Source organism: Muntiacus reevesi, chromosome X (genome assembly GCF_963930625.1).
Source record: "Muntiacus reevesi chromosome X, mMunRee1.1, whole genome shotgun sequence".
Lineage (NCBI taxonomy): Eukaryota > Metazoa > Chordata > Mammalia > Artiodactyla > Cervidae > Muntiacus > Muntiacus reevesi.
In genome coordinates, this window is record NC_089271.1 from 120,727,505 (window position 1) to 120,752,003 (window position 24,499).

Here is a 24,499-nt window from a genome sequence, read left to right on the forward strand (position 1 = left end):
CATTTTTTTTTTGCTTTCTCTACTCAAGCAGGAGACAGCAAGCCCAACTACTCAGCCTCCTACTCTATGTCTCTGCTGCTCAGTTACCCCTCCCTGGCTCACCTTCCATTGCATGGGGTGGAAAAACTATACACGTTGGGATCTTTTCTCTTTTTAAGCTCAACACATCACTGAGAGGCATTTTTAAATAATAATTTCTTTATAAGAAAAAAGCATGTTTAACACATAAAAAGTGATTTGAAGATCATAACCAGAATAAGAGGACATAGATGAATATTTCTATAGAAAGGGTTTTTGTTTTTTTTTTTTTTTGTATTGAGGCTTAACATAAGGAATAACTTTTATCACAATGGTTTCCTTGAACATTAAAACAGATTACTTAAGAAGACTGTAGCTGTGGGTAGGATTATCTGCTTATTATGCTGCATGCCCAAGTGAAGGTAGGTCTACAACCTCCAGACTGATATTCAACCAGTGTGCACTAGCTGGTCATACTAGTTTTAAAATATTGAAAAACTTCTGTTCCAGTTGGCAAATAGGTTATTGTCGGGTGACCCATAAGTGATCACCAGCCATTCCTGCTAATAGATAATCACTATTCAGATACCTCCTAAATGACTGCCTGACCCTTCTGATATCCTCCAGGCTTCCCACAGTCTAACAATAATAGGTTGACCTCTGGCACAACAAGGGATTTTCTGGGCGCTATTCCAGTGGGGAGGTTCTATTTGGTTACTTATGCCATACTGGTGTTTGAATACTTTGCGTATCATCCCTAGTTCCCCTGATCTTATTCCCATGACTTGAGATCGTTTTTATAGACAGAACCAACCGGCTAGTCAGAGAACCCCTATTAGAGTTTAATGCTCTTATGTAGGCTAAGTTCAGTTAGTGAAAGAAGAAATTAATTTAGAAAATATTAGCAAGATGAACTTGAAAATTTGTATAAAAGTTGGGGAAAGCATTTTTACTTTAAAAAAATAACCAATAAATAGCGTGAGCCACAATTATTGTCAGGCATTACAGTGCTGTCAGCAAATTGAAGGAAATAAAACCACTGCTTGCTCATTCACTAGGCCATATTCCAGAGCATACTTAACAGTATATAAGGTACCACCCTGCCCTCAAAGTTCTTACAACCCAGCAGAGGATATATCACAGGTACCCAGTTAATTATTCATGTAAGTACTGATAACCATTTAGAGAATCATACTACCGCTAAGTATGTCTTGGAAAGGTACAATGTCATCATACTTCCTGTTGTACATGAGAACCTCCAGACTGGAAAGTGTTCAGTTCCTGTGAGAAAAAATAAGAGGGGGTTCACTTAGACAAAGACAGGCTATCTCTGTAGTATTAAATTAGTACTGACTCTACAATGATGAGTAATATTTAATGCTACAAACTCTGACTACTAAAGAAAAATTTATTGAAATAAGTCCAATGATGCAAAACAGACCATTGAAGGATTCCTTCTGCTCCTATTATGGAAACAAATTGAATAATTTTGATTCCCTTATCATCCTCTACAAAATTATATTTGCTAATAGAATGCAAGTATTATTGGTAAAGAAAGAAGAACAGAGATGAATCATTATCATGAATGTTCAGATAAAGAGCATCAGATTCAGAAAGTTGCATTATTATATTGCCTAAATAAAACCAAGTAGAATTTCCCACAGCAAACAGTCAAAGGTTTGTGCATAACACACTTGTTTAAAGTGCAGTTGACAGAAACACTTACTCCTCCTGGGTCCTGCTGGAGCTGGGACTGCTATTGGAGAAACTTTCCGGAAACCCAATAGAAATTCTCCTCTGTGAAGTTCTCAGCCATCTCTTAGCCATCTTCTTAGTTTGTTGGTATCCATTTGACTCTCTTCATTTGTCATTAACAGTCTTCTGCTCTTGACATCCTACGACCAGCTCAAATGGGAAGGGGAATACACAGGCTGACATGCCTGATACCATCATTAATCCATTCACCTTCCAGCTTCATGCTGGGGTCTCTGGCACTTGCCAAATGGCTTCCCTGTGTGAGAAGCTTATAGGGATTGAAGGTGCATCAGTGGGAGGTAGGAAAGGGACTTTCTGGGTGTCACGCATCACATTTGTCTTACCCTTGCCTCATTCACTGTATCAGTTCTCACTGAGTGCCTACTATGCACTAAAGGTAGCCTCTTTCACTTTATTCCTAGAAGTCTATATTCCTTTCCTTTCCCACATGTTTTGGTCAACTCACCAGTATCCTGAAATTCATCAACCTCAATTCTCCCCTCTGATGAGCTTAAGTGGAATTTAATAATCCCTGCTAATTTGTCTTGTGACTCTGTCATATAAATAAAAGCTATGGACTCTAAGTTAGATTATAAGCATCAAATTAATTTTACTACAAAGGTCAGGCTGCTCTCCTGGTGTTCTGTTGTGCTTGAAGGTGAGTCACTTCGTGCTTGACAAAAACCTTCCTATCTGAGCTGTGTTCAAAACAGATTTCAAGATATAGCCAGACTGAAAAACAGACATTTGAAGATAAAGAGTGTGTACTCTGACCCCCTGGAAAAAGCAAGCAGCTACAGTGATTTTATGGATATATACAATGCATCATCATCTCTAAGAGATGATAGACATTAAGCTCAGCACCTCTCGCTCCCAAAGCAAATGTCTACTCATCTTTTCCACCTAGCCGCTCATGTCAGAGGAGAGAAATATTTCTTCCCAAATGACTTCTAAACTTGTTTGCCTGAGAAATGCTGCCGCTAAGGAAGCCGGACTTATCAGTGGCGTTTGGCTCAAAAAAAAAAAAAAAAAAAGACAATCATATTCAGATAATGGCAGATACCTTCATCCTGGTTCCATTTAACCTTCATCTCTCTTCCTAGTTTCCTAATTGTTCTCTCTTTCTAGGGGCTTCCCTTATAGTTCAGTTGGTACCTGATAGCTCTCTCTTTCCAGCTCACCTCTCTTGGCCAACCCTGTTGTGAGTTCATGCACTCCTGATGTGTGTGTCTAATATACTCATCAGTTCAAGTTCTACAAGTAACATTCATGTAATAATAATCTGCCATTTATATTCCTGGAAAAATCCAAAGATGGTCTCTGAGGCTATCAGGTCACATCCAGGCTATTGTCAAAGCTACAATACCTTGAGGCTATAGGGGATGGGGTCACAGACTTCTTAGAGCATGACAATTCCTTTGGGCATAATTGTAGTCTCTTTCAAATTTCCTTAAAAGAGACAGCAACCGTCAATTTTCTATTCCAGAAAGTAGGTCCAAAAGAGAGAGTTATGTGCGTGAGTGCTTCATCGTTTAGTCATGTCCGACTCTTTGCAACCCCATGGACTGTAGCCCTCCTGGTTCCTCTGTCCATGGGATTTTCCAGGCAAAAATATTGGAGCAGGTTGCCATCTCCTACTCCAAGGGATCTTCCCAACCCAGGGATCGAACCTGCTTCTCCTACATTGGCAGGTGGATTCTTTATTACTGAGTCACCTGGGAAGCCCCAGAGGGGGTTATAGTCAGATTGCAATTCTGAATTTAATTCTTCTCAATGAGAAATTTGCAAGAAAAGACCTAGGGAAGCTCTATCTATAGTCTGTTCTTTACAATGTTCAAGTTTCACCTGTGACAGTCACATTGCTGACCCACTGTGTGAAGGACATGTGTGTTCAGTGGTTGGGTTTTTGTTGTTTTTTTAGTAAGCCTCATCCCCTGCGCAAGTCTCCTAGAGCCAGTGGTGTTTGTAAGAAAGGTGAGATGTATAGCGTGAGGCTGTGGAGCAGAGAAAGCAGGAATTGAACTGGCTCAGGAAGGCATCATCTGGAATAATGATGAAGACCAACTAAGTCACTAAAACAGATCCAGAATGCTTTTTTCTCCCCCTCAGGAAAATTCAATCCCTCTTTGCAGATACCGTATGAGGGGCCTAACATTCCATCTGGACAGGCACACAAGTCAAACACCTTAATTTCTGAAACAGAATGACAGCTTGGCCCGTTTTTATGTTTAATAGCTAAAACATGTGGATCTCTCTTCAGCCCACAACAGACGACCTGCCTTCCATGTGCTCACCAGAGCACTCCATCTTGAATTATCTGCCCTGTAGCTGTACATTCGGACAGACCAAGCAAATGTGCTGCCCCAAGAAGTGCTGTCTCCAGGGAAGCAGACTCTATCATCAATGCAGTTTGGTTCAGAAATGACATGATCATATTCAAATAATGGCAGACACATCTGTCCTGGTTTCCTGGAACCTCATCTGTCTTTCTTGTGTACCTCATGCTCTTTCCTGTTCATCTCCTTTGTGCATCCCTTTTGTGAGTATATTTACTTCTGATGGAAATAGCTAATACACTTGTCAGCATAAGTTCTCCTGGTGACATTCATGGAGGAACTTCCCAACATCTCACCGTTCAGATTTTCTCATTCTTTTCCTCTAGCCAGTAGGACAAGGAGGATTGTCACTTCATCCTTAGGGCTTCTATTGAAGAATCTTGTTGGTCTTCATTTCATGTGTGAATTTGCCCACCCCTACATCCAAGTAGATTATAAACTCTCTGAGGGAAGTAACTGTCTTTTGTTTCTCTTGTGACCCTCTCAGACTAAGAAAAACTCTAAGTACCACTCATTCATTCACGAAACTATTCAAATGAACTCTGCTGGTTTCTGGATTCCAGGGTACTCTTTTTTGTTTTTTTTTTTCTTCTTCTCAGAAGTGAAATTTTACTCTGAGGTTGTATTGTACTCTGCCAGAAGTAAAAATGTACTCTGTTGTTCTGCTTTGAGCTACAACCATATATCCCAGTCATAGTGGCTTGAGGCATCCACGCTCCTCACAGTAGCTGAGAGAGTAGCTGAAAACTCTGACCCACTACATTCAGGAGGTCCTGCCAGCTTCGAAGGAGCTCCCCAAGGCACTTTGCCTCTGTTGCTCACCTCTCTTTCTGACCCAAATTCTGTCATGGAATGGTCATGCTGCCTCCGCTTATTTTCATTTAACCTATCCATGCCTCCCTGTTTTCTTCAAAAAAGCCCATCCATATCGACCTGCCTTCCAGGGATATATTGAGGACATAATGCTGATAAGAAAACATTCTCTATGAGAGAATATTGATGACAGTTGTTTTGTGGCCACAGAAAGAGAGGGCAGTCAGCAGTAATTGGGGGCCATGTTTAACCACCCAACCACCCATTATTGTTGGCACTCAGATTGATTCTAATGCATCATGATAATACAGCTTGTAATCCACATATAGGGGGCTAATTTATTGTCAGGTGGTGATTGTTAGTGGTTACAAGCTGTTTGAACATATTCAGAAAATAACAGAGGTGTAGACATCTCTTGTTTTCCTTTCTTCCTTTGTTTGCAAGTCTAATTTTATACCCTTCTGCCTATCCTATTTTCTCCTTTTACACTTTATAATATAATGTTGTTTTTATTCTTTAAATAAGCTAGTATCTCGACGAACAGCTAAAATACCAGGAACAGATTTGGAAAAGCAGTTTAAGTAGCCAAGTTCAGTTTAAGAATGGTGGTGGATTTTATCACTCAGCTTTATTAATGGACCTCCTTCCCGCTGTATTGCGTTTCTTTCCCTAGTGCATTGGTATAAAAGCCCTTGCCTCTCCCATTAACCCCTTTGGCTAGTGTTAACTCATTCCTGGGCATCTGTTGCCATAGCTGCCGCCACCCCTCAGCTGGAGCCCTCTTGCTAGCCCCTGCAGAGGCCATGCTGGGCTGGCCTGCTTATTCCAGGCGTCAGCTGTTAGGCGGAGGGCAAGAACTTCACGATCTCAGAGGTCAAACAGCCTGTCCCATGTGTCTACATCCTGTCTTTTTTTTTTTTCCTTAGCAGATGGGTATGTGGCTGTCCAGCCTCAAGGCTGGGAAACATGTGTGGGAATATTACCAGCACTTTTCCTCCCTCACCCCCTCCTGGGCACCCAAGCAGGTAGCCCAGCACCATATTCAGAAGATGATCGATATTTCCCCTTTGTTGTGTGAATCTCTTCTGTCCACACCTGCGGCAGCTGTGGGGACTGTACACAATTCATGTCTGTTCACTGAAATAATTGCCAACAGTTTTATGGAGCGTCTCTTGTGTGTATTTTTGCCCGTTTACAGATTTGATTATATCATTTGCAGATTGGAAACGTGGCTTTCCACTGCTTATTCTCATTCTCATAGATCTTCAAGGAGAGAAGACCCTTTTAAAAACAAAATGGTAAGGACATGCACATGGTTATGTTAATATCACACAGGCAAAAGTCAAGACCTTCAGGAGGTTCCTCGGGCACAACCTGACCAGGTGATGAACACATCATGTACAGATTGTTGTTTGAGTCACCAGCCGGCACCATCCTATGAGAAATAGCTCGGAAGAGAAAATGTTGGATACCTCTAATGTGTGACTACTTTCTGCCCTAGGCTTCTGCACTAGGCCAGAGTAAACATGACTCCCACACATACAGCTTGGTCTGGTTCAGTGGGATTTGAGGAAAATGTTCGATGGTGGAAAGTTTCCACGTAGACCAGTAGTACAGAGTTGGAAAGGAAATTTTAATTTTGTCTGTGCTGTGCCAGCTTTGCCAGACAGCTGGCAAGGATAAATCTGTGGATTAGCTACAGACTTCCAAAAATTCTTAACCATCTAGTCCTTTACCTTGACTTTAACAGAACTGATGTTATAGCGTCGAAAACAGCAGCAGAGCCACAGCAACATTGGCGAGTAACCTTGATAGAGTACCCTCTACCTTTCAAGATACTCTTACAATTAATATCTCTTGTTTAACCATCATCATCAACCCTGTAAAATCAGTATTATTGTTGTCTGTGTTTTTGAGATGAGGGTACCAAGTCATATTAAGTGACTGGCCCAAAGTCACATAGCCAGCAAATTAATAAAAGTCTTAACTCCAAACCCTGATGTACAGGCAATACACACAGTCCTGTCACCCTGTTTGCTAGTCCACTGCCACCACCATGTCCCCAAAACTCTGGGTAAGAAAATTAAGACCCATGCAGAAATTCACTTGAAAAACAAAAGTAGCCTTCTTACAAAAGAATTAATGGCTTTCCATATGCATGCATGCTAAGTCGCTTCAGTTGGGTCCGGTTCTTCCCCTTGGACTGTAGCCCGCCTGGCTCTTCTGTCCATGGAATTTTCCAGGCAAGAATATTGGAGTGGGTTGCCATGCCCCCCTCCAGAAGATCTTCCTGACCCAGGGATCGAACCCAGGTCTCTTCCGTCTCCTGCACGGGCAGGCAGGTTGCTTACCACTAGTACCACCTGGGAAACCTGACTTTCCATATGAACTCACTACTAAATGTTACCTTTGTTCGTAGATTACCAGGTACTAGACAACCTGGAGGTGGATGGGGGGAAGCCAGGGAGCTCATTGGAATGTGAAGGAGAACAGCACAAGTTAAAGCTCCTAGAGACTGAAGAATCCTTCTGAAAATCAGATAAAACATTCTGAAGAGACAGTCATTATGCATAGTAGTACTATAAAGATAAGCAAGGAATAATTAACACAAAATTCAGAATAGTGGTTATCTCTGAGGGGAGATGGAAAGAATTAGGGGAGGGACACATGGTGGCCTTTTTTTTTTTTTAACATGGTGGCCTTTAAAGTTAATGCATGCATGCGTGCTCACTCAGTCACGTCTGACTCTTTATGACCCCCTGGACGGTAGACCACCAGACTCCTCTGTCCATGGGATTCTCTAGGCAAGAATACTGGAGTGGGTTGTCATTCCTTCTCCAGGGGATCTTCCTGAGCCAAGGATGGAACCCACGTCTCTTGCGTCTCCTGCATTGGCAGGCAGATTCTTTACCACTGCGCCACCTGGGAAACCCTTAAAAGTAATAGTTATATTCTTTTTCTTCAACTGCCTGTTGTATATACAATTTTAAGTGCACCATTTTTTTTGGCTTTTTGTTCTCTTTTTTTTAAATTGGAGGATAATTGCTTGACAATGTTGTGGTGGTTTCTGCCATACAAAAACACGAATCAGCCCTAAGTGTATAATATCCCCTCCTTCTTGAGCCATGAATTGTTTTTTATACTTCACATTTGTCTCTTATAAATTCCTCTTTATAACTACTCAATATTTAATTTTAAAAAATAGAAAGAAGTGTGAGTCAGTGGAAAAATAAGACTTGATATACAGAAATCAGCTGTACATTGTAAGGAATACTGCTCTTGAAAGCTAGGTGCGCTTTGTTCTTTGTTTTGTTTTGTTTTAGGTGCGCTTTGATAAAATCCTTAGCTAGCTCTGACAGTGTCTCCCAACGACATACCACTTAGTTTCTCAAGATGTGATTTGTGAGGAGGGCAAGCCTTCCCAGAATTTTGCTAGGGTCGCTGAGCATTTCAGCTGCCTTGCCCCTCCCCTCCCCTCCCCTCCTTTTTGACAGTGAACTTCTAGCTTCTGGAAGAGGAAAGAACAGTGGCATGGTCATTTGGGAATTTGAAGCTAAGTGCTTGAACTGTAACCATGGATTTATGGGTTGTTACCCAAAGACATATTATCTTTATGGCTTTCCTTGGTGTTGCACCTGACTGAGAATTCAGTGAACGAGTGGGCTTGTGTATTTATTTTCGTCACTGGTTGGTTTCTCTCTGGCCAATCTAGGCATGCTGTAAGCACAGGCTGACAGGAATTATGGCTTTTCTTCCATGTGGAAATAAGTGGATAAGCAAATACTCCCAGCCTGATTTTCTTTCCAATTCATTATTTACACGGAATTCACCTTGTGTAATCATTTTCAAATCAAATTTGCTCTACCAGTCCTGTAAACTTTGCTCTGGAGACCGTCACCAACCTAGACGTCTTTTATTTTTTAACTGCTTATGTCTCTTCCATGTTAATAGCAACTTAAAAAAGAAAGAAAGAAAAAGAAACACGAATGGATTAAAGGTAATGTCACTAGTAGCCTGGAGATTCACTCAGGAAAAAAATTTCAGTTACAGCAGAAATGGATAAAAGGAAAGAAAGTCAATAACTCACATGTGTTTGCTATTTGGACTACTATTGCTGTATTAAAATATTCAGAACTATTGAATTAAATGGAGAAAAATACGTCATATATAAGATAGATTCCAGGAAAGGCACTTTTATGAATAGTGTTCCAGAATCACAAACTGCTGACCAAATCACTTGCATACGAATTACTCCTAGAGTAGGCTGATACATACAGTGGGTGTCCTCTGCCCAGCTGTCACAGAGGTCCAGTCCATAACGTCCCTTTCTAATCTTCCTTTGTCTTCCCGGAAAGCTGGCCATGAGGAGCAACCTCTTCTCCTGCCTACCCACTGGCCCCCATCCTGGTCACAGATAATTGAGACATGACACTAAGTTATTGTGGTTTTCCTCCACCATAGATGAGGTGATCATGAGAGGAGAGCCATTCATGCTTTTGGGAAAAAAAAGCAAGTGGGTTTTGGCAGCAGGTCTGGTGGGTTGGGAGTATGTATATACAGTGGGAGAGGAAGGTAACACTGGAAAATCTTTTGAGGATTTTATTAGCAGTACCTCATTTAGAAAATGCATCAATCAAATAAGAGGCATATACGTTAGTCCTGCTGTTCTTTCTGGCAGTGCTGTTGGTAAAGAATTGGTTAAAGAGAAACCATCTTATTCTTCTTCGTTTAAATACATTCCCCACTGTTATTAATGGCTGGTTCCTAAACTGGTACTTTCCTGTTCTTTTCACCTGAAGTAATCATAACATTCCCCTCTCTCCTCACCCATAATAGCCCTGTTTTCCAAAAGGTATCAGAGGTAATGCCCAGTATGGTTAATGTATTAATAATGATTACTAGTATTCTACTACTACTTATTAAGCTAGTCATTGCCGTGGGGCTTTTTTTCCAACGTATTTTCTTCTTTAATCCTTACCACAGCCCTATGAGATAGGTACTTGTTGTTATCCTCATTTTTCACATGTGGAAAATGAAGAACGGAGTCACTTCATTAGCATCATGCAGCTAATAAGCTGCAGGCCAAGATTAGAACTCAGATGTAATCCAAAACCACCATCTTAATCATTGTTACAACTCCATTTTTTATTTGCTTGAAGTCATATGGCATTAAGGGTTGAGAGTTTATTATCCTTGGTCTGGGCTAAGGCTTGAAGGGAGTTGTCGAAACTGTGTTACAGGTTTCCAGAAAACCTCAGTCAGTTTGAAACATGAAGGGAAGTGGGGACAGTGTGACATTCTGTATAGTAAAGGCTTTTGTTTCCTGATTATTTTCAAATTGAGGTGGAGTTTGAAAACTCAAGTTGGGCTGGACTGTAGAGGTAAAGAAGCCAGAACGGGGCCAGGGTTGCTGACCCAAAGCAGAGCCATTAGTCACTGCCTGCTGCGTCTGTATGTGTATATATAGCATTGCCCTTAATATTCGAGGATCTCTCTGCTGAGGCAGCTAGTTCTCAAGCCAGAGTTCCTATTATCAGTAGGATTTAACACCTAACTTGTTTATAGTGCTCGTAGCCAGTGTCCCACCCCCTAACTTAGACCATGGCCTTCCAGTTAGTGACTTGCAGAGCAAGTCAACAACATAGTTGAATACCCATCCTCTCAGAGTCCCACACACTGGAGAACACAAAATGACTCCAGTTTTTTAACACCATACTTCTAGGAGCCAGGAGTAATAAATAAAGTGATACAGAAAATACTCTCCACTCATACCCATCCCCCCAAGCAAGAACACTTTCTATTATAGCTTTTAGACTTAGCACAAATACAGCCTTATCTGCTAGACTTTTAAGATACCCACAGTACCATAATTGACTTCTCTCTCAAAACCCACTTTAAAATAATCTTCTCCAGCTTAGCATCGCTTCCGCTATGCTTCCCTCCTGCCTCTACCACCACCTCTCATACTAGCAGAGTAGCTACCTCCCCTTTCTTCACACCCATTTAGCCTTTATCAAACAATAATTTTGTTTTCATGTTTGTCTCTCCCATTACTTGAGAGGCTCTTTGAGCCCCTCAAAGAGCAGAGAAACATGGATTTTTCACCTTGGTACCATCAAGTGCTATGTGGATTTAACATGTTAAATTAATATTCAGAATGTATCCTGAAGCTCTACCATAACCTCACTCAAAGATTCAGGTTGACGATGTGTGTTGTTTTCACCACAACCCTGGGAAAGGGGTGGTATCATTCTGGTTTACAGGTGAGAAAACTGAAACTCTGTGTTTTGCAGATGTGTAGTGGGCATAAGAGTTATCTAGGCTGCTTGTTCAACAGGCAGATTCTCAGCAGCACTCAGATGAAAACCTCAGCTGTGGACCCTGGAACTTGGCTGTTTAGCCAGCCCTCCAGGTGATTCTGATGCACATGGTTGGAATGCACTTGGACAAACACGGGTGTAAGCAATTGCTGCAGCACAAGTAAACAGTGGAGCCGGAGCTCAAACTCAGCCCTCCTAATTCCAGATCTAGCCCAGGCTATATTTATCTTTGTTTTACTTTATCTTCTATGGCAAGGAAGTGGACTGAAACATGTTGGAAAGATTTTCAGCGACAAGGGCTAAAGCAAAACGGCTTGTGGATTAACCTCTGGGCTGTTTATTTGTTTTTCCTCCAAGAGATCTTGCCAGACTTCCAACAGCATAGCTGCAGGGTTGCCAAGTCATCTCTTACGCAACTCACCTCAGAAAAGCTTTGACCACAGAGCTTTGGGAATTTTCAGAGTTTTATGCTTCTGTCTTGTTCTTTCTCCACACACCCCCCTCCACCACCAACCATGCCATTAACCTAAAGAGCAGGCTCAGTACCTGAAATGCAATTAGTTGCTTTATTAAATAGTAAGATTTCCAGTTGAAAGCCGGTAGCTACACTATCTGGGATCAGACAGTAATAGTCATGTGTCTGTCTCAAAACCAGGAAAAGAAATGTGTGCCTTATCCGGCAATTAGTAGAGATGTTAAAGGAGCTGGTGTCTAGTAGCGTTTTTGTGGCCCAATTATGCTTCTGGTGTTCTTTATGTAAATGTTAGGTGAGGGAATCCGTGAAATGTGATGATGCAATCCTAAGGACTAGAGAACCACGGTCAACCATTCACCCTTGACCAGCGTAATATGAGTTCACTGGTATCTCAGAAGCCCAAGAAGCCAAGAGTGGGGAATTACGGACCTCAGTCCAGCAAAGCCCAAGACAGCCTCTCTAGGACAGCTCGCCTCTGCTCTTACTGATAGAGGAAGTCCTCCAAGTTTCCCGTGGTAGAGCCTGCAGGGACTCCACCACCCCTGCCTCTGACTTCAACCTGTTTTCCTGACTCACATTCAGCTCATCACATTGAATTGACAAGGACTCTCTCTGAGATTCTTCAACTCACTCATGCCAGATCACCCTGAAATAACTAAGGAGGCCCCTGCTCCAACTTAGGGAAGTAGGAGAAGAGACCCCCACACAGCAGCCAAATAGTTTCTTTCTTAAACAGAAAAAAAGAAAGGGAATGATAAAGGAAGTGGGGCTAAATCACGACTGAGTACTTGGTCTGTGTCAGATCTCAGGTTCTGTGTTCTTTATAGTGTGGTGATAGGATATAGCTCAGTGGCTAAAAGTGTGGGATCTGGTGCCACACTGCCTGAATCTGAATTTCACCTCCAGCATTAACTCCATCTGGGACCCTGGGTAACTTCCTAACTTCTTTGTGTTCCATTTTGCTTATCTGTAAAATGGATCTAATGATAAATCTTACCTATCTCATAGGATTGTTATGCAGATTAGATGAAATAACTCATATAAAGCCTTAAAACAGTGTTTGGCGTATAATAAGCATTTAATCAGCTTCTCTGGTAGCTCAGCAGTAAAGAATCTGCCTGCAATGTAGGAGACACAGGAGACTCGGGTTCCATCCCTGGGTTGGGAAGATCCCCTGGAGGAGAGCATGGCACCCCACTGTAGTATTCTTGCCTGGAGAATCCCATGGACTGAGGAGCCTAGCGGGCTGCAGTCCATGGGGTCGCAAAGAGTCAGACACGACTGAAGCAACTAAGCATGCATTCACGCAAGCAAGCACTTAATCAATATTAGGAATCAACATTATTATCATTAGCTTAGTACCTGAAAGGTAGATACCATTATCTCTAACTGCAGGTGAATAAAGAGGCTAAAAAGTTTTCGAAACTTGCCTAAAGTCACACAGCTAGTAAATAACAGAGCCAAGACTTGATCTGCAATCTGGGCCCCACGTCTGTACTCCTCCCACTGTACCCTGATCCCTTCATAAATGTAGGGTAAATACTGTAAGTTCCTTGGAGAGGCATATGCCAAAATGTTTGACCTTCTTCCTCACTACACTCCAACCCCACTGCAACTGCCATCTGGAGGACTGGCTTGGCATCCTAGCTTCTTATGTATCTAGTTTAAAACCTTGAACATCCCTATAACTGCTCCACTATGGAGGTGGCTCTCTCCAGGACTCTTCAGCTTATAGACTAGAACAATGAGTCTTCCAGCATGAAGGTTACTTTGTGAAAGCACCCTCTATCCTGAGGTTCTCATCTTCACAGCTCATGTGAGAATAATTACTTACTATATATGCCAGCATAAAAACTTTTCCCTTTCCTTTTTTTTTTCTTTTCCCTCCCCTTCCTCCTTTCCGCCTTCCCCAAGGAAGAATATGTTGTGATATCCTGATCCCTTTGAGTGGTTCCTTGATCCATCCTTGGTAATAGTCATAAAGAGGTAAACCCCTCGCTTACCTAGTAGTGTCATCTCTCTCAAGCCTCTGGGGAGCCTTGTCTTAAAGCCCCCATCAATTCTCTGACCCTGCATAGCCGTGATGCAGCTGTGGCGTCACTAGTGACGTCTGTGATCAGAGAGAGAATGGGGGTGTGCCTGGGGTGTCAGTTCATTGTTCACAAACAATGATGGATTGTTAATATTCTAAGAAAATGAAGAGGATTTTAAAATAACACCTACAAAGCACAATATTGCTTCCTGAGCAACAAATACCAAACAGAAGATAAACTCTTGAGCCCTAGGCTTAATCTAGACCCAAAACATGATTTATCCTGCTGCTTCCTTTCCCTTAGCTGCAGAACAGGAAATACAATGTTATTGAGTTCTAAGACACCCCACCCTGCCCTTGTGCCATAATCTTCCACAACATAGACCTCGTATACCTACTACATGCAAGGTCCTGTGTAATATGTTAGAGATGGGGTTTTCTGCCATGTTCCCTGCAAGCATTTTCTAAACTTCCTCTCTTCTCCTTTGTCTTGGTATTCCTGGTGCTATTTTCAGGTGCGTGCATGCTAACTCAGTCATGTCCAACTGTTTGTGACCTGCTGGACTGTAGCCCGCCAGGCTCCTCTGTCCCTGGATTTCTCCAGGCAAAAATATTGGAGTGGGTTGCCATTTCCTACTTCAGGGGATCTTCCCGACCCAGGAACCAAACCCGTGACTCTTGGGTCTCCTGCATTGGCAGGTAGATTCTTTACCACTGAACCACTGGGTTTATATATAGAACAGTGGTTAAGAGCATGAACTGTGGATCAGTGGAGCCAGACTGCCTGGGTTTGAATCCCAGCTCCACTGCAAGGTAATGTATGAGGTTAGCTTGTACAGGTCACTTAACTTTTCTGTTTCTGTTACCCTCATTAGTAAAATGGGGATAATGAGAGGTCCTACTTTATAGGGCTTTGAGTTTCAAATTAATGTCTATAAAGTGCCTAGAACAATGCTTGGCACATAATAAGAATTAAAGAAGTGTTAACTATTATTAGTTTTATAATTACTATCATTTACCATTTATCTAAATCCTGATATGTTCCAGAGGTTTGATGTCTTACCCAGATTTGAACCACAATTTTCCTTCTGCAGAAATGACTAGGAGCTAAGTTCTGTTCTGGATCACACAATGCCATCGTATATGGCTATGGCTCTGTGAAATAGGCATTGCAGGTAAGCCCCACTTGGACAATTACTGAGTCCTTGCAGAGTTTATTTATTTAAAAGCCTATGTATTGACACTTACTTTGAGCTAGTCCCTGTAGAATATACAAAAGTAAATGAGGTTTGTATTCCCTACCCTCAAGGTATTAACAAATATGGCTGCTACATACACATTTATTTTAGTAAGTTTAATAGCTTTAAATTCTCAAGAAATTCCAGTCAGTTCTTTCTTACCCATAAAGAATTTCTCTGTGATGAAAATTATCTCCCTATCTCCAGACCTATCATTGTTAAAGTTAGTATTTCTGTAATTGTGATTCTCTTACATTATCAGCATGTTTGGACTATAATACCGTTTTATCTCCTCTCTCTCCATTTAAAATATTCATAAGAAACCCACTAAAATAGATTTCATCTTAATACAACAACAGAATAGTATCCCATTTTAAATAGTTTGGCATCTGCTTCTGGGAAGAACAATGTCTGTGCAGGCCTCCCTTATATATACTCATAGATTTCCTTATTAATTTGTTTAAAATTGTTTACTGAACATCTTCTCTATGTCAGACACAGTATCTAGGCATTAGGAATAACAAGGAGGAATAAAGGATTCCAGAGCCTAGAAGGAGAGATAACCACAGAAAAAGCTGATGAAAATATAATGTAGTAAGAGCTGTGATAATAATGTTTTTAATGATCTAGGGGAACACAGTCAATAAAGGGCTCTTTCGGAGGGAGTTTAGTATGATGGATAAGACTGTGGTCATGGGCATCAGAGCTGTCTGGGCTTGTATTCCTGTTCTACTACTTATTAGCTGTGTGATATTGAGCTGATGACCTAAACTCTCTATGCCTCAGTTTTGTTATCTGTATAGTGTAGTGCAATAACTCATATATATGCTGTCTCTCAGTAGACTTTGAACCCTTGAAGGCTAGGACTACTTCTACATCATCGTCTTAATTATTACCATGTTATGATTACCACTTAGCAAGTGTTCAATATGACCCAGAAGCCATGCTAAATTCTTCACCCACATTATCTAATTTAATCTTCAATAAACTTTTAAGGTAGATACTATCATTTTCCTAATTTTGTCACTTGACATTTTTCTCATCAAACGCAGTTCTTTATTCAGAGCACTTATCATAATGTGTAATTATTTTATATTCATTCATATTTTTTACCCCCCTCTTTCACTGTAGTGTTAGCTTCATAAAACTACGGATGAGGCCAGCTTGGCTCACCATAACATCTTCAATATCTAGAATAATGCCAACACATAGAAGATATTCATGAACATACACTAAATATGAAAGGAAGACTGGAAGACAGGCTGACAAAAAGAGAAGAAAAGAAAAGAGAATTAATGATCACATTACAGTTACTAAGTAGTAGAACTAACTGGTCCAGACCCATCTCACTCCCATACCCGTGCTCTTGATCCCTAGGCAAGATTACTTCCTACTCTTGAGAGACTTTCAGTAGATGTTTGTTGACAAGATTCTTTCCTCAACTTTGTACAGTACTGTGTAATCAAGTTATAGCAAGCATAAAAACCAATGGATGTAAACCTGAACAAAAGAAGGAAAATTGTAGGAGAGTAAATTATCAGAGAATAGCTTTTGTCTTAGTAAAATATATTTGGTAAAATGGCAACAATATACTGAACTTGTTTCAAAGGAAATATTGGAAATAATTAACTCTACTACAAGATGAGGTTATCACAGAATGTGTGTGTGTGTGTGTGTGTGTATGCATTGTCTTCAAGATCAAATAAATTTGACAGTACTTGAGTACTTAATCAGTGAAGCATAAACAATGCAAAAATAAACAGATGGCAGTAGTGATTTGATAGTTATGTGGTGATACCAGCTTAGAGTAGGTGTTCACTTCCCAGTCTTTTAAATTTTTTTTGTGCTAATGAACGCTTGTTCCAACGTGCTAATCTTCAATCAGCTTACCTAGAGCACACTTATTTATAGCCACTCTACAACTTGTGATGTCTTGAGGAGTTGCCACACAAGCAGAACAAGAGAACCAGCATAGCAGGACATGATCTACAGACTTGGGTGACACATTTTGAAGACCATTTGACAACCACTAGCACTTACCTTCTGAATATTCTTGGCTCCTGCCCATAAGTGTGGGACTCATGGGAAAATGAGCAATCTCTTCCTTTAGTGACATGGAACTACTTTTATGAAACACCTAAAAAAATTATTAGATGTCCATTTGTAGTCTGAAAAGTTAATCAAGACTTAACTTTTAAACCATTAAGTGATGATTTATAACAGATGTTTAGCACAGCATGTTTTGTTAATGCACACCTTAAATCCAGATTGCTGCCAGAAATGATCATCTGGATTTCTCTTTGAAAGTAAAAACTTACAAGCTTGCTTATATATATGACTGTGCCTATATGGGGGAAAGATTATAGCCAATAAGATCAAACTGAATTATTAGTTGGGTGTATCTATCCCTGGTTATAACTCTTAAGTAAATTCCTACATATAAATTCAGTTGTCCTGGATAGAGAATCAGTTTAGCGATTATGCCATCCATTTTAATGCTGCCTCTGGAGGTAAAACTGGCTTATCATTCTGGAAATGGATACAAATAATCAATGAGTGTCATTGCATAGATTGTTTATTGTGCCCCAAATCAACATAAGTTGGATTTTCTTTATTCATTCATTCAAGTATTTCTTCAATACTTACCCCATACTAAACATTAACATAAGAAACGGGGAAACAAAGATGCCCAAAACCCAGTCCTTGACCTAAAGGAGTATGCAGGCTAGCAGAAGACAAATGTGTATCCAATAACCGTAATTCAGTCAGTCAGTCAGTCAGTTCAGTCGCTCAGTCGTGTCCGAGTCTTAGTGACCCCATGAATCACAGCACGCCAGGCCTCCCTGTCCATCACCAACTCCCAGAGTTTACTCAAACTCATGTCCATCGAGTCGGTGATGCCATCCAGCCATCTCATCCTCTGTCGTCCCCTTGTCCTCCTGCCCCCAATCCCTCCCAGCATCAGGGTCTTCTCCAGTGAGTCAGCTCTTTGCATCAGGTGGCCAAAGTATTGGAGTTTCAGCTTCAACATCAGTCCTTCCAATGAACACCCAGGACTGATCTCCTTTAGGATGTACTGACTGGATCTCCTTGCAGTCCAAGGGACTCCCGAGAGTCTTCTCCAACACCACAGTTCATAAGCATCAATTCTTCGGCACTCAGCTTTCTTCACAGTCCAACTCTCACATCCATACATGACCACTGGAGAAACCATAGCCTTGACCAGACGGACCTTTGTTGGCAAAGTAATGTCTCTGCTTTTTAATATTCTGTCTAGGTTGGTCATAACTTTCCTCCCAAGGAGTAAGCATCTTTTAATTTCATGGCTGCAGTCACCATCTGCAGTGATTTTGGAGCCCCCCAAAATAAAGTCTGTCACTGTTTCCACTGCCTCCCCATCTATTTCCCATGAGGTGATGGGACCAGATGCCATGATCTTAGTTTTCTAAATGTTGAGCTTTGAGCCAACTTTTTCACTCTCCTCTTTCACTTTCATCAAGAGGCTTTTTAGTTCCTCTTCACTTTCTGCCATAAGGGTGATGTCATCTGCATATCTGAAGTTATTGATATTTCTCCCGGCAATCTTGATTCCAGCTTGTGCTTCTTCCAGCCCAGCGTTTCTCATGATGTACTCTGCATATAAGTTAAATAAGCAGGATGACAATAAACAGCCTTCTCCTATTTGGAACCAGTAAGTTGTTCCATGTCCAGTTCTAACTGTTGCTTCCTGACCTGCATACAGTTTTCTCAAGAGGCAGGTCAGGTGGTCTGGTATTCGCATCTCTTTAAGAATTTTCCACAGTTTATTGTGATCTACACAGTCGAAGGCTTTGGCATAGTCAATAAAGCAGAAGTAGATGTTTTTCTGGAGCTCTCTTGCTTTTTCAATGATTCGGCAGATGTTGGCAATTTGATCTCTGGTTCCTCTGCCTTTTTTAAAACCAGCTTGACCATCTGGAAGTTCACGGTTCATGTATTGCTGAAGCCTGTCTTGGAGAATTTTGAGCATTACATTATTAGCGTGTGAGATGAGTGCAACTGTGTGGTAGTTTAAACATTCTTTGGGACTGGAATGAAAACTGACCTTTTCCAGTCCTGTAGCCACTGCTGAGTTTTTCAAATTTGCTGGCATATTGAGTGCAGCACTTTCACAGCATCATCTTTCAGGATTTGAAACAGTTCAACTGGAATTCCATCACCTCCACTAGCTTTGTTCATAGTGATGCTTTCTAAGGCCGACTTGATTTCACATTCCAGGATATCTGGCTCTAGCTGAGTGATCACGCTATCGTGATTATCTGGGTCGTGAAGATCATTTTTGTACAGTTCTTCTGTGTATTCTTGCTACCTCTTCTTAATATCTTCTGCTCCTGTTAGGTCCATGCCGTTTCTGTCCTTTATCGAACTCATCTTTGCATGAAATATTCCCTTGGTATCTCTAATTTTCTGGAAGAGATCTCTAGTCTTTCCCATTCTGTTGTTTTCTTCTCTTTCTTTGCATTGATCGCTGAGGAAGGCTTTCTTATCTCTCCTTTCTATTCTTTGGAACTCTGCATTCAAATGGCAATATCTTTCCCTCTCTCCTTTGCTTTTCACTTCTCTTCTTTTCACAGCTATTTGTAAGGCCTCCTCAGACAACCATTTTGCCTTTTTGCATTTCTTTTCCATGGGGATGGTCTTGATCCCTGTCTCCTGTACAATGTCATGAACCTCCATCCATAGTTCATTAGACACTTATCAGATCTAGTCCCTTAAATCTGTTTCTCTCTTCTACTGTATAGTCATAAGGGATTTGATTTAGGTCATACCTGAATAGTCTAGTGGCTTTCCCTACTTTCTTCAATTTAAATCTGAATTTGGCAATAAGGAGTTCATGATCTGAGCCATAGTCAGCTCCCGGTCTTGTTTTTGCTGACTGTATAGAGCTTCTCCATCTTTGGCTGCAAAGAATATAATCAGTCTGATGTCGGTGTTGACCATCTGGTGATGTCCATGTGTAGAGTCTTCTGTTGTGTTGTTGGAAGAGGGTGTTTGCTATGACCAGTGCGTTCTCTTGGCAAAACTCTGTTAATCTTTGCCCTGCTTCATTTTGTACTCCAAGGCTAAATTTCCCTGTTACTCCAGGTGTTTCTTGACTTCCTACTTTTGCATTCCAGTCCCCTATTATGAAAAGGACATCTTTTTTTGGTGTTAGTTCTAAAACGTCTTGTAGATCTTCATAGAACTGTTCAACCTCAGCTTCTTCAGCATTACTGGTTGGGGCATAGGCTTGGATTACAGTGATATTGAATGGTTTCCCTTGGAAACGAACAGAGATAATTCTGTCATTTTTGAGATTGCATCCAAGCACTGCATTTTGGACTCTTTCGTTGACCACGATGGCTACTCCATTTCTTCTAAGGGATTCCTGCCCACAGTGGTAGATATAATGGTCATCTGAGTTAAATTCACCCATTCCAGTCCATTTTAGTTTGCTGATTCCTAGAATGTCAACATTCACTCTTGCCATCTCCTGTTTGACCACTTCCAATTTGCCTTGATTCATGGACCTGACATTCCAGGTTCCTTTGCAATATTGCTCTTTACAGCATCGGACCTTGCTTCTATCACCAGTCACATCCATAACTGGGTATTGCTTTTGCTTTGGCTCCATCCCTTCATTCTTTCTGGAGTTCTTTCTCCACTGATCTCCCATAGCATATTGGGCACCTACCGACCTGGGGAGTTCCTCTTTCAATATCCTATCATTTTGCCTTCTCATACTGTTCATGGGATTCTCAAGGCAAGAATACTGAAGTGGTTTGCCATTCCCTTCTCCAGTGGACCACATTCTCTCAGCCCTCTCCACCATGACCCGTCCGTCTTGGGTGGCCCCACACAGCATGACTTAGTTTCATTGAGTTTGACAAGACTGTGGTCCTGTGATCAGATTGGCTAGTTTTCTGTGATTATGGTTTTAGTGTGTCTGTCCCCTGATGCCCTCTCGCAATACCTACCATCTTACTTGAGTTTCTCTTACCTTGGATGTGGGGTATCTCTTTACGGCTGCTCCAGCTAAGTGCAGCTGCTGCTCCTTACCTTGGACGAGGGGTATCTCCTCATGGCCACCCCTCCTGACTTTGAACATGGAATAGCTCCTCTTGGCCCTCCTGCGCCCATACAGCCGCTGCTCCTTGGAGGTGGGGTAACTCCTCTCGGCCACCGCCGGGGCCTCAGCAATCCTGCTGCTGGGCATACACACTGAGGAAACCAGAATTGAAAGTGACACGTGTACCCCAATGTTCATCACAGCACTGTTTATAATAGCCAGGACATGGAAGCAACCTAGATGTCCATCAGCAGATGAATGGATAAGAAAGCTGTGGTACATATACACCATGGAATATTACTCAGAACTCAGTCGTTAAAAAGAATACATTTGAATCAGTTCTATTGAGATGGATGAAACTGGAGCCTATTATGCAGAGTGAAGTAAGCCAGGAAAAAAACACCAATACAGTATACTAACGCATATATATGGAATTTAGAAAGATGGTAATGATAACCCTGTATGCAAGACAGCAAGAGAGACACAGATGTATAGAGCACTCTTTTTGGACTCTGTGGGAGAGGGCGAGGGCGGGATGATTTGGGAGAATGGCATTGAAACATGTAAATTATCATATGTGAAATGAATCACCAGTCCAGGTTCGATGCATGATACAGGATGCTCAGGGCTGGTGCACTGGGATGACCCAGAGGGATGGGATGGGGAGGGAGCTGGGAGGGGAGTTCAGGATGGGGAACACATGTACACCCATGGCAGATTCAAGTCATTGTATGGCAAAACCAATACAATGTTGTAAAGTTAAATAAATAAATAAATAAATTTTAAAAATAAAATAAACAAAGATTCTTTTCAAATGATTCTTTGCCAGTGAAGGCTTCTGTGACTATTCCTCATCTCATCCACCTCTCAACCCTGAACACATATGTCCAAACCCATTCCAGCATATTTCATTACTCCATCTTTGTTCCCATAGCACTTTACTCATAGTTTGTTACAGTACTGATTATAATGATTTGTATTTGGTTGTTTATATGGCATGCCTCTCATGGTATGGTGAGTTCTTCCAGAATAATAAATGACTTTTGTTCATCTCTGTATGCCTAGTCACTAGCACAGAACGTGGCATATACTAAGACTCAATAAAAACTTGGTTTGGTTTGGGGAGAAATGAGAGAATAAGCAAATATATGAAAATCAAATTCTAGATAAAATATTATGAGAAAACATAGGAAGAAGTGATTAATTCCAGTGAAATGGCTTCACAGACAAGGTGGCATTTGAGAAGATCCTTGAGAAATGAATAGGATTTGACAGGTAGAGATGGGTATTGGGGGAAGGGAGGGAGATGAGAAGGGCATTTAAAGCAGAACTCCTAGAGGATTTAAGAAGTGAGCTCATTGTAGCAAAATAATGCTGTTAACTATGCACCGTCCTTATCTGTTCACTGTAAACAAGCCTAACAGGAACTCTACTTGCTAACATTTTAACAAGTACTGTGAATTAATATATATTTTGAAAAGAGTGATATAGTATTGTTCTCTAAAAAAAACTGATAATTTAGTTCATTCTCCCTCCACCCCCACCAAATTAGTCCAGGGCTTGGCTAGGTACATTGTAAACTCTTCTTTAATCTCAAAATTCTATATTGAGAATAATTCCTAATTCTCTTATATATTTCCCAAACTGCTGCAAAAGAAAATATTTTTCACATTAGGGTTCCGTCCTTTTAAACCTAGCTGTTTCCTCTAAGTTGTTCCACAGCCAGCAGAGAAAATCAAAGTGTAGACTCAGTAATGTCTAAAGGTCCCTTCCAGCTATGACATTCTCTAAAAACTTGTCTCCTCTAGTTGGCAATTGGGAGTCAAGATGAACCTAATAATCATTATATAAACTCTTGGCCCAAAGGATATTTGATGCCCATGTTTGTTTTCTTGATCTTATTTACAAGGAGGCTATTTCCAGCTTTGTATGCCTTCAAGGAGAACACTGAAAACTGGGTGTGAGGACTAGAGCTCCTACAGATGGAGAAACCTCCAGTTCTGAAATGTAACTTCTGATTGCAGTAACAAATGCTTAGGGCCATCAATCACTCTTGGGGGCAGGGGATCCTGCCCCATAAACCAATCACTCTTGGTTTATGGAGGGGAAGCATAGGCAGTCTGTCTAGAAGAATAATAAAATCTAGTATTTCAGAAATGATGTTTTTGGCCACATGCATTTACTTGTAATGACCCATCATTGTCCAAAATAGCACTTGTGTAAATAACGCAGTCATGGTTCATCCCTCATATTGCCTGGTTGGAAGGATGTGATGGACAAATGTTAGCAAGCTACTATTAGGAAAGAGTTGCCTTCTGGGGTATAATTGGCCAGAGTGCATACTGGGAGATAGGAGGAAAGCAATGGAAAGGTTTCTTTTTTAATGCGTATCAGTAGTCAGAGGGAAATTTACCAAAATAAAAGACTTTTTGTGCTCAGGTGACTTACAACTATATCTCTCCCAACTGTGCAATATATACATGCATATGCATGTATCATCCACTTCAACATCTTTGCTTACTTGTCATCCCTGCTCTGGAATGTCTTACCCCCTCTTCTTTACCTATTTAATAACTACCCATAACTCAAGACATATTTTATAGAAATCTGGCCCATTGTTTCAAATCCTGTCTTCTTCTAAAAGCCTCATTCCTTTAACTTCAGTAACATTCCTAGTCTATACCATTTGAGTCTTTCATTATTTCCTAATTGTTTACTTGGAGATACCAAAGCATGGTGCCTAAAAGTATACATCCTGTGTGACCTTGAAATACAGATGTAACTCTTCAAAGCCTCTCATCTATTAAATGGAGTTATAAAGAGCCCTTATCTCATTGGGTTGTTTTGAAAGTTAAATGAAAACACTGCATGCCAAGAGCTTTACCTAACATGGCAAGTGTTTGATGGTGGCAGTGGTGATAATAGTAATAATAGTGATAATAGTAGTAATCAACACCATCATCATCAGTCTCTTCAGTTAGATTGTATAACCTTTAAGGGCAGGGACTGTCTCCTATCTACTTGTACTCTGCTATCCTAACAACCGAAATACTCAATTGGCTAAGCTTATGTTTGTTAATGGTGTGTCCAACTCAATAGTGCTGCTTCAAAGATGTGAAATTCCATTAGGAATATATTTTTTCCTTTCCATGGTACTATAGAAGCCCTTGGGTGGTTTTTCTTGGTTTGCAAGCATGAGTAGTTTGGATGGAAGCTGATGAAGTAATCATTTGCGACTAGACTATGAGAAGAATGGGAAATGTCTTAATCATTCCAAGCTCCTGTGGTGTGTACACTTGAAAAGAAAAACTCAGAAAACTAAAAAATGCTGGTTCAAAAATCAAAGAAGAAATAGATATTTCGTGTTCATGGATTTTGTTGTTGTTCAGTCGCTAAGTACTAACCTTTGAATGTGAGTGTGTCT

At 40.9% G+C, this 24,499-nt stretch overlaps 1 protein-coding gene across 10 annotated transcripts in view; it reads left to right on the top strand.

Moving 5' to 3' along the window:
* The window catches only part of ENOX2 (ecto-NOX disulfide-thiol exchanger 2), a 288,955-nt gene that overhangs the window by 179,834 nt on the left and 84,622 nt on the right, over positions 1-24,499 (top strand). The gene's annotated exons all lie outside the window — the stretch shown is intronic.